The 10203-nt window shown below is 35.0% G+C and overlaps 1 long non-coding RNA gene across 1 annotated transcript in view; it reads left to right on the forward strand.

Moving 5' to 3' along the window:
• Nucleotides 1-8377, forward strand: part of LOC139877477 (uncharacterized) — a 46703-nt gene extending 38326 nt beyond the window's left edge. The window contains exon 4 of the long non-coding RNA XR_011768626.1: nt 8293-8377. This is a non-coding gene — a long non-coding RNA (uncharacterized lncRNA). The remainder of the gene's footprint in view (nt 1-8292) is intronic.
• Nucleotides 8378-10203: the final 1826 nt, after the last annotated feature.

The following is a 10203-nucleotide window of genomic DNA, read 5'->3' on the forward strand; positions in this document are numbered from 1 at the left end:
ATAGTAAATACATATAGAAGCTGGGTATGATACGGGTACATATACCCTAGATATACGTATAGAAATCTTGAGGAAACGGAATGAGAATTCAAATATAGCTATCTTTTGTGAATATACTTATATTGTTTTATGTATTTAAGTCCTTAAAAAGTGATTAAATACATTATATATACAATACATGTATAATTATTATAGGTTATAAGTATATATATCAAAGAATGTTACGTATAGTTATCGTTTTGAAAACTTAAGTTAGTAGTTTCAAAGTATACTTATAACTCATTGTCATTAGTACACAATGAGATGTTAAACCATCCTTAGATCATGTTAAATATATATAAATACATATATATACACAAACGTATAATTATCGTATGTTATATAGTTCGTGATATCATCGGTCAAATTGGACGGTCAAACGTTGTGTAAAACTCTTTTCAAAAACACAAGTCTCAACAATTTGGATTGCTTATCATGTTGGTAAGGTTTAATTTATGTAAATATTAATCTCATAAGTATAAAACGATTGGAAAAATCCGGGTCGTTACAATGTGTGACATGGTTAAGTGTCAATCATCATCGTTCAAGATTATATTTCCCGATAGAGATTTGTGGTGATCAAATAGACTGCTATTGCATCAATTCAGTCATAGCATGGCCATGCATTTAATGCAGCACAAATCAACGAGAGGCCCAGAGATATCGCTTCAATTTGCTATGAGAAGAAGGAACAAATTGCTTCAACTGTATAGACATCCACCACATCCCATATTGTACCTGATCTGCACCCTTATGACTGGCATTTACGCACAGCGTTAAATACAGGTCAAAGTAGAATATAGTTTGTGTCAGGATTCCTCATACATATCCACTCTAGGATAAATGATATTGCCATCTTAGAGCTTACTTGTGACTTAAAACCATGAAGTAGCATCTAAGTGTGGTCATTCCAGAACCTTGAATCAACTATCAAGTTCCTCATGAATGCAGTTTCATATAAGCCTATATTACTACACTTCATAGCAGCCTTAATTCAATTCTCTCTTCCTTAGAGAATGACCGACTGTGGAAGTTTATGAAATAGTATTCATTGGAAGTTAAAACATGCAAAATGAAACATGGCAATATATAATGAAATGATCGCATCGTGCGTATAATATAATCTCAATATATTAATCATCAGATCAATTGCAACATATATTATTGCCCAATGTTTAAAGTTTCAAACTTAACATAATAAATACAATCAAACTTTATCATCAATGACACGAATGCCAATAGACATGCTATGAGCATCATGCTTAGTCTGTGGCAAAGGCTTGGTGAAGGATCAGCCAAGTTCTTAGTCGTGTCTACTCTACTTAATAATATGTCATTTTCTGCTACAAGTTGACGGATGTAATGGTACTTTCTGAGTATATGCCGTGTGCGCTTTTGTGACCTCGGTTCTTGAGCCAAGACAACCGCACTCACATTGTCGCAGAAAATCTCAACAGGATCATGGATTGTAGGAACCACTCCTAGATCCCCGATGAATTTCTTTATCCACATGGCCTCTTTAGCAGCTTCATTTACCGCTATATACTCGGCTTCTGTCGTAGAATCAGCAATAGTACTTTGCTTGCCACTTCTCCATGTGACGGCTCCACCGTTCAACATAAATACAAATCCTGATTGTGAAGAGCAATCATCTCTATCTGATTGGAAACTAGCGTCTGAGTATCCTTTGATGTTCAGCTCGTCATTCCCACCATAGACCAAGAACATCTCTTTGGTCCTCCTAAGATACTTTAGAATGTTCTTGACTGCTATCCAATGAGCTTCACCAGGATTGGCCTGATAACGACTAGTCATGCTTAGTGCATACGACACGTCAGGCCTAGTGCATATCATCGCATACATGATCGATCCTATAGCTGAAGCATATGGAGTACGACTCATGGTAGCTGACTCCAAGTCAGAATTAGGACATTGAGACTTGCTCAATATCATTCCAGGGTTCATAGGAACGCACCCTTTCTTAGAGTTATGCATACCGAATTTCTTCAGTATCTTATCTATATATGCACTTTGGTTTAGCCCAATTAATCTCCTTGACCTATCTCGATAGATCTTTATTCCCAAAATATATGATGCATCTCCTATGTCTTTCATGGAGAAACATTTCCCTAGCCAAGCTTTGACATCTTTCAGTGTCGGGATATCGTTTCCCATGAGTAATATGTCATCGACATATAGTACAAGGAAGACTACAACACTCCCACTAGACCTAACATAGACACATGGCTCATCTTCGCCTCTAATAAAACCAAATTCTTTGATCTTCTCATTAAAGCAAAGATTCCAGGTACGAGAAGCTTGTTTAAGTCCATAAATGGACCTTTGAAGCTTGCACACACTATTAGGATACTTAGGATGTACATAACACTCAGGTTGTGTCATAAACACATCCTCTGTTAGTTTACCATTAAGCAAAGCTGTTTTTACATCCATTTGCCATATCTCATAGTCATAAAATGCAGCTATGGCAAGAAGTATTCTAATGGATTTCAACATAGCTACTGGTGAAAAAGTTTCATCATAGTCTACACCATATTGTTGCGTGTAACCCTTAGCCACCAGTCTGGCTTTGAATGTGTGTACATTTCCATCCATATCGGTCTTCTTCTTGAAGACCCACTTACAACCAATAGTTTTAATACCTGGTATATGATCAATCAAGATTCAGACTTGATTATCATGCATGGATTGGATCTCGTTGTCCATAGCCTCCTTCCATTTGGCAGACTCGGGGCCTGTCATCGCTTCCTGATAGGTAATAGGTTCATCAGAATCTATATTTTCGTCATCACCCTCAAATATGTGTAAACTATATTTCTTTGGTGTTCGACGCACTCTATCAGATCTACGTATGGGTGGTGGCTGTAGGTCAGTTTCTCTTTCAATTGCAGGCTCGTCGACCTCTTGAGGAGAATCGGTTCTAATATCGGTTTCCATGTCGGTTGATTCTTGAATTTCTTCAAGGTCAATTTTGCTCCCACTGGTTCCTTTCGATATGAGATCCTTTTCAAGGAAGACTCCCCTTCGAGACACAAAGACTTTGTTCTCAGTAGGGTTGTAAAACAAATATTCAAAAGAATCAGTCGGGTAACCAACAAATAAACACTTTTCAGATCTGGGTTCAAGTTTATCTTGAGCTTCACGACGAACGTAAGCTTTACAACCCCAGATTCTTAGATATGAGAGAGACACAATTTTACCATGCCATATCTCATAAGGTGTTTTGGAAACTTTCTTGGTTGGGAAGAGGTTAAGGATCCTTGCGGCAGTTTGTAGGGCGTAACCCCAAAAACTGATTGGAAGCATTGTGCGGCTCATCATGGATCGAACCATATCAAGTAATGTTCGATTCCTCCTTTCAGCCACACCATTATTCTGTGGTGTTCTAGGAGGAGCTAATTGTGAGATTATCCCACAACCCCGTAGATGATCACGAAATTCATCATTAAGATATTCACCACCTCTATTAGATCGGAGAATCTTAATTCTTTTGTTCAGTTGATTTTCTACTTCGTTTTGGTATGCCTTGAACACTCCAAAAGTTTCAGACTTTTGTTTAATTAAATAAACATAGCCATATCTACTGAAGTCATCAGTAAATGTAACGAAGTATCGTTCCTTGTGTCTAGTAGGCGATCTGAACGGACCGCACACATCAGTGTGTACCAACCCCAACAGATCCTTTGCCCGTTCACAGCTTCCTGTGAAAGGTGCCTTTGTCATTTTTCCTGATAAGCAAGATTCGCATTCATCATACGATATTATATCAAATGATTCTAGAATTCCATCTGACTGGAGTTTGGCTATGCGTTTCTTGTTTATGTGGCCTAAACGACAATGCCATAGATACGTTTTATCCAAAACATCTTTGGATGAATCAACATTGTAGATTGAACTATCATTTAGCTTTGCTGTGGTTTCTAAGATGCCTTTACAAGGACTAGCCTTGAAATAAAACATCCCATTTTTGTGAACAAGTATTGATCCATTATCAAAACTAAAATTAAAACCATCATTAAATAAAGCATCAAAAGATATAATGTTTCTTGCCATTTCGGCACTGTAGCAAACATTAGATAAAACAATACATAAACCAGAATCAAAAGAAAGCTTGTATTCTCCAATCATGTCAACAGAGGCAACATTCTTATTCCCCATGATTAGATTAAGCTCCCCGGTCTTCAGCTTCCTACTTCTTGTGAGTCCCTGCACATTTGTACAAATGTGAGTACCACATCCCGTGTACAATACCCAGGAATTAGAAATAGTAGTATTGTTTAGTTCAATCATGAACAAACCTGAAGGTACGGCAACTCCCTTAGCCCGTAGTTCATTAAGTTGCTTCAAGTACTTAGTACAATTGCGCCTCCAATGTCCTTTATCCCCACAATGAAAGCATATTGCTTCTTCAGGAGACTTGGTTTGCGGGATATTTGAAGTTGAAGAGTTAGCAATGCCCTTAGGTTTAGGTTTGAAGTTGGACGTGCCAACCTTACCCTTGCCCTTGTTCTTGCCCTTTGCTTTGTTTTTCTTCTTCTTAATCCCACCTTCACGAATGGCTAGAACGGTAGTTGCGAGTTTAGCTTTGGCCATGTTAGCCTCAGCGGTTTTTAACATGCCATGGAGCTCCATGATTGTTTTCTCCATATTGTTCATATTATAGTTCATAATGAATCCTTCATATGCACTAGTCAGCGAGTTCAGGATAAAATCCGTTGCAAGCTCCTGACTTATGGAAAAACCAAGGCGCTCCAACCGGTCTATGTACCCTTTCATTTGTAGTACATGGACACTAACACTACTTCCCGTTGCCATTTTGCAAGATACGAGAGCTTTCACGGTGTCAAACCTTTCTTGCTTTGCTTGTTGTTGGAACATGTCCTTGAGTTGGTTAAGCATGTCATATGACCCTAAGCTCTCCATGCCCTTTTGGAGCTCTGGAGACATGGTCGCCAACATCAAGCATGCTACCTCATTAGACTCGGAACGCCGTTTTTCAAACTCGTCCCTAGCCGCTTGAGTAGCTCTCGATCCGGGTTCTGCCGGTAAGGGTTCCTCAATAGCCCTGATCTTTCCTTCCATCCTAAGAGCAATTCTTAGGTTGCGAAGCCAGTCCATGTAGTTCAAACCCGTAAGCTTGTCCTTTTCGAGGAGCCCTTTAAGGCAGAAATTAGTGATTGATGACGGAGTAGGATTTGTGTTTGTTGCAGACATCTGTCATATTTTTATTTTTAAAGTAAGTTGTATTAGTTAGTTTGATATGTTTAAACCTTGTTAAGATAATTACCCAAGTGTGTTTAATATTCAAACAATTATAATTAACAAGGCTAAGATCCATATTTCACTTATGTTAACGACGGGTTCGCCGCGGATCGCCAACCATAAGCTATTTAGGTAGGTAACTATATTACCAATTTCATCCATTATGAAATTCTTAGGTTCTGCGGGATTTAGTGATAATCAATTATTTCACTTGGCATGTTTAATCCCTTCTACGCTAATCCTTCCTCGTGGCGGGTTTGCCGCAAACCACGATTTCAGATTGTAAACCGTCCGTGATAGATACACGTGAAATCCGGCCCAAGACTCTCGGGTATCGCGAAATTCACCTCACCCTTCCCAACACCCAATTAAAGTCCGGCCCAAGACTCTCGGGTATCGCGAACTCTAACAGGTAGAAGGTTCGGATGTGTGTACTACTAATGGATAGCGTAAAGTTTACATTTAAAACGGGTTTTTGTTTTCTTTTAGCAAAAGTAGTTTACACCATTTTAAAACATTTGCTAATTATGTATTGCGTATTGCGTTTGTTAAACTAATTTTAACCAAACCGTTTTATATGATTATTGTCCCTTTTGTTTTTTTTTTTTTAAACATTTTCTAGCTAGCATGGCATAGACAAATAATAAAACAATAATAATCATGACACGCAATTATCGGTAGTATGCCTCGAGTCCTATGCGTTTTTCCGGTGAGCCAACACACGGAAAAACATGGTCAACTAGGGACATAACCTTGTGTGAGAATTGGCTCCCACTAAAACCGCCATCTCCATTATATGCTCGGATGGGCCGCCTTGTGAACATCGTCTTCTTGATTTCAATCTTGGTTGCATTATCTTACAAAATAACTATTCTATTTTCTATACTATTACAAATACAATATAAATAGAAAGACGACATGCAAGTCGTTTAATAAATTATTACATTCATCCCGAATAAATAATAAATTAAATCATACAACCAAACATCCACACAAGGGTCTTATTGAGGCAAATACTACCGATTTCATACAACAATCACATACATAACAAATGGAGTGCCAACCGTCCATTTTCATATAACATGTTTCGATAAGAATTGATTTAAACAACACTTAATGGCACTTATAATATTCAATCCTTGTTTACATAACATATGTATGTAAACCCACTTCATATTTTGTAAGTATGGTTTTCATGCCAAAACCATCCAAATAAACATATTAAGTAAATCAAAACATGTTGGAGATTTATTCACCTTACCAAAGCATAAAGTCTAAAATTAATAATTTTAATTTTCTCATTTCATGTAAAACATGAAAAGAATTCATGTACTTTATTTTCCTAAACATTGAATCTTTAATAGTCAACATGCAAGTTACCATTAAAATTTTCGGATTTTGGCAGATTCATACATGTAACTTTAAATGGTCATATCTTATTCATTTCTAATCCGTTTTCGATGAATTTTTTTTTTTCAAATTTAAGTTCTTTCAGTTAGCTTTCAAATGCAATTGGTCTCATACAATAATATTGAGTTTAAAGCCCCGAAACAGTCCATCAAATACGGACTGTCCAGGCTGAAAAAAATTTCTTAAATGAAAAAAATGAATTTAACCCATTTTACATTTTGCCAAAATCCAAGATTCAAATTAGTATGTAGAAAACATAAAACATAAATTATGATACTTGTTTTGCATGTTTGTTATGCATGATCATCTCCAAGAATCATGCACAACACATCCATCAAAACTAAATATTATAAGAAAAGTTTGTTAAAACTTGTACAAGATGGCTCGGATACCACTGTTGGAGTATGATACAAATTCAAAGCGAGCGGAAGCATTTTTAAAACTTTACAAAATCATACTCTTCCACGGATCATTATACAAAACTTTAGCAAACAAAACAAAATTAACGAAATTAAACAAGAGAAGATTAGAATACAACCTTTGTAGCCTTTTGAAGATCGAATCTGAAAAATCCAAAGAAGAGTTCCTCTAAACGGTAGACACCCAAAGTTCTAACCTTGTTTCAATCTATACCTTCTACTTAACGGATCTTTTCTTTTTCCTTATTTCCACCAAAACCGAACCCAATTATAGATCTCAAGTATATTGGTTACTTGAAAAAGAGAAAGAGAAATATCATTTTGTATGTGTGTTTTTGTATCTCAAGTTTCTATATCTTTTCAATACCAAGATTTGGTATTATATAGAATTAAAATTGATACAATAATACATATAATACAAATATAAAGATTTTGAAAGATTTTGAAAGATTTGCAAAATCAAATCTTTATATAAAATAAGATTTACAACTCAAATCAAATCTTATTTATATCAAATCAAATCTTATATATTATATAAAATATGATTATAGTACAAATCTTTATATAAAATAAGATTTATAAATCAAATCAAATCTTATTTATATCAAATCAAATCTTATATATTATATAAAATATGATTTGCAAAATCTAATCAAATCTCTACATATTTAGATTTGTAAGTATATGTACACACATAAAAAAAAACTTACTTAATTTATTAAACCATTAACTAATGATTAATAAATTAATTTCCGATTAGAAGGTATATCAAACAATTTACGATTGGTCTTTGTGTGTGACCGAATAGGATAAATGGACTTTTATTATTTAATGTCATGGGCATATCTTCGGAATATATGTACCACGGTCAAACCACGGTCGAACCATAGCCAACCCGAGAACATATTTCCAACAGTTCCTTGATGTGGTACTTAAATGTTAATGTACTTTATTGTGTTATCAGAATTTCTACATTTAAATCAGAAGTTCTACATTGATTCAGTTCGAGGCGCAGTATGTTTATTTAGCTTTGAATTAATCATTTGACTGAAGTTTTCTTCTTTCTTTACAAAATTAGATCTTCGTTGTTGTTAAAATATAGCAATTAAACGCTAATATTAGATAGATTTTATTGTTGTAGTTCAAATCCTTTCGACACAAGCTAGTTTGAGCTCTTCTTGAACAGAGTTGATAATTGAAGATGTTGTTCATACGAGTTCTCAGGTAAAGTTCTCATGTTGCTAGTTTTTATTATAAGTGTAGTTTCGTTGTATTGATCCTGATACTTTTATGCCTGGAATGTGTGTTGAATGGTTACATAAGCCTAAAGATCTGATAAATTAAATGTTTTTTTGACACTTTATTGGCATGCACTTTTAATAGTATAGTATCTCTTATGGTTTAAAAGATGAAATCCAACTAGAAATTGAGAGCATATGTTTCTAGAAGGTAATTTGGCATGACTAATTGAAAGAAACAATATCATATTTTTTAGCTAAGTTTGATAATCCATCCATATTACTTCTAATAGGCAGCCTTTATATGATATTTGTATAATAAGATAGTATTACTATCTATATCTGACACGTGTACAAGTGCACCTCTATATCTATAGCTACTTCATTCACACTTTACTTCTCTTGTACTTGATTGATTTTGGGTCATACTGAAAATAGGAATGTATTCTTGTTGCAGGTGTTGAAAAACTTTTGGAATTGGACCCTTGTTTTCAAGGGCGTGCTATAACTTTAACAAGTTGAATTGAATGAAGAATATATTTGTATTGAACTCATACTATCGTAGTGCCAAATTGAGTATATTTTTCCATTTCGTAGTGTGCAGTTGTTTTGTATTTCATACCTTTTATAATTATAATTATCATACTACGTAATTAGTAATTAATAATTTTTGGGATATAGGATTTATAATATATACAAATATATTAATAAATTTTTTTATTTACTCACGATTCTAAGTGTGTAAATTTATTTTACAGGCATTAAAGTGTGAGTATTTTTAGAAATTGCTCATGCTTGTGAGGGTGTGCATTCTATAAGTAATGGGTTCACACTTATAAGTATAAATATTGAGCCAATATACTCACACTTATAAGTATAAATATTGAGGCAATATACTCACTAAAATTTGTTACGCCCCTTATCTACACACTTTACCAAAGCTTGAACCTCATTATTTTACATACTTGAAAACGTGTAAATATGGCCAAATAAATGTGTACTCTTGATATTTTGCAAGAATTTGATCGTTTGTATTAATGATAAAGTTTATACAAGCTGAATTGAATTTTTTACAATGAGAAGCTAAGCTATTTATAAAGCAAACAATGTAACAGATAATTTCTTTATTGGACTAGAGCTTTGTTATTTTTAAGGAATATACTTTTGACTAAAAAAAGGAAAATAGCCGTTAGGCTTCTCTCGGTCAACTCTGGTCAACGCTGGTAAACCCTTTACGGGAAATGATGAGCTGAAACCGGTTCTGATCCTTTTATTTCAACACTCCCCCTCAAGTTGAATAGTGGGTTTCCAATATTCAACTTGCCAAGAACTTCGCTGAAGAGTCTTCCGTTGACAGATTTGGTGATAATGTCGGCCAATTGGTCTTCTGATCTTATATATGGTAAAGAAATTATTTCTGCATCTAACTTTTCTCTGATTAAGTGTCTATCCACTTCAACATGTTTTGTTCGATCATGTTGAACTGGATTTTCTGAGATGGCGATAGCTGCTTCATTATCGCAGATAATTTGGATAGCTTCTTCTGGTGGAAAGCCAATCTCCGTCAACAACTTCTTGATCCACAAGGCTTCAACTACTCCTTTTGCTATTCCTCTAAATTCTGACTCGGCACTTGAGAGTGATACAACCTTTTGTTTCTTACTTTTCCATGCAACTAGATTTCCTCTGACAAGAGTGAAGAATCCAGATGTAGATCTTCTATCCCTTTTTCTCCAGCCCAGCTCGCATCTGTATATATCTGAGTCTTTAGGTGTCCATGTCTTTTAAAAACAACTTCATGATCCATTGTTTTC

This window comes from Rutidosis leptorrhynchoides, chromosome 1, assembly GCF_046630445.1.
Source record: "Rutidosis leptorrhynchoides isolate AG116_Rl617_1_P2 chromosome 1, CSIRO_AGI_Rlap_v1, whole genome shotgun sequence".
Lineage (NCBI taxonomy): Eukaryota > Viridiplantae > Streptophyta > Magnoliopsida > Asterales > Asteraceae > Rutidosis > Rutidosis leptorrhynchoides.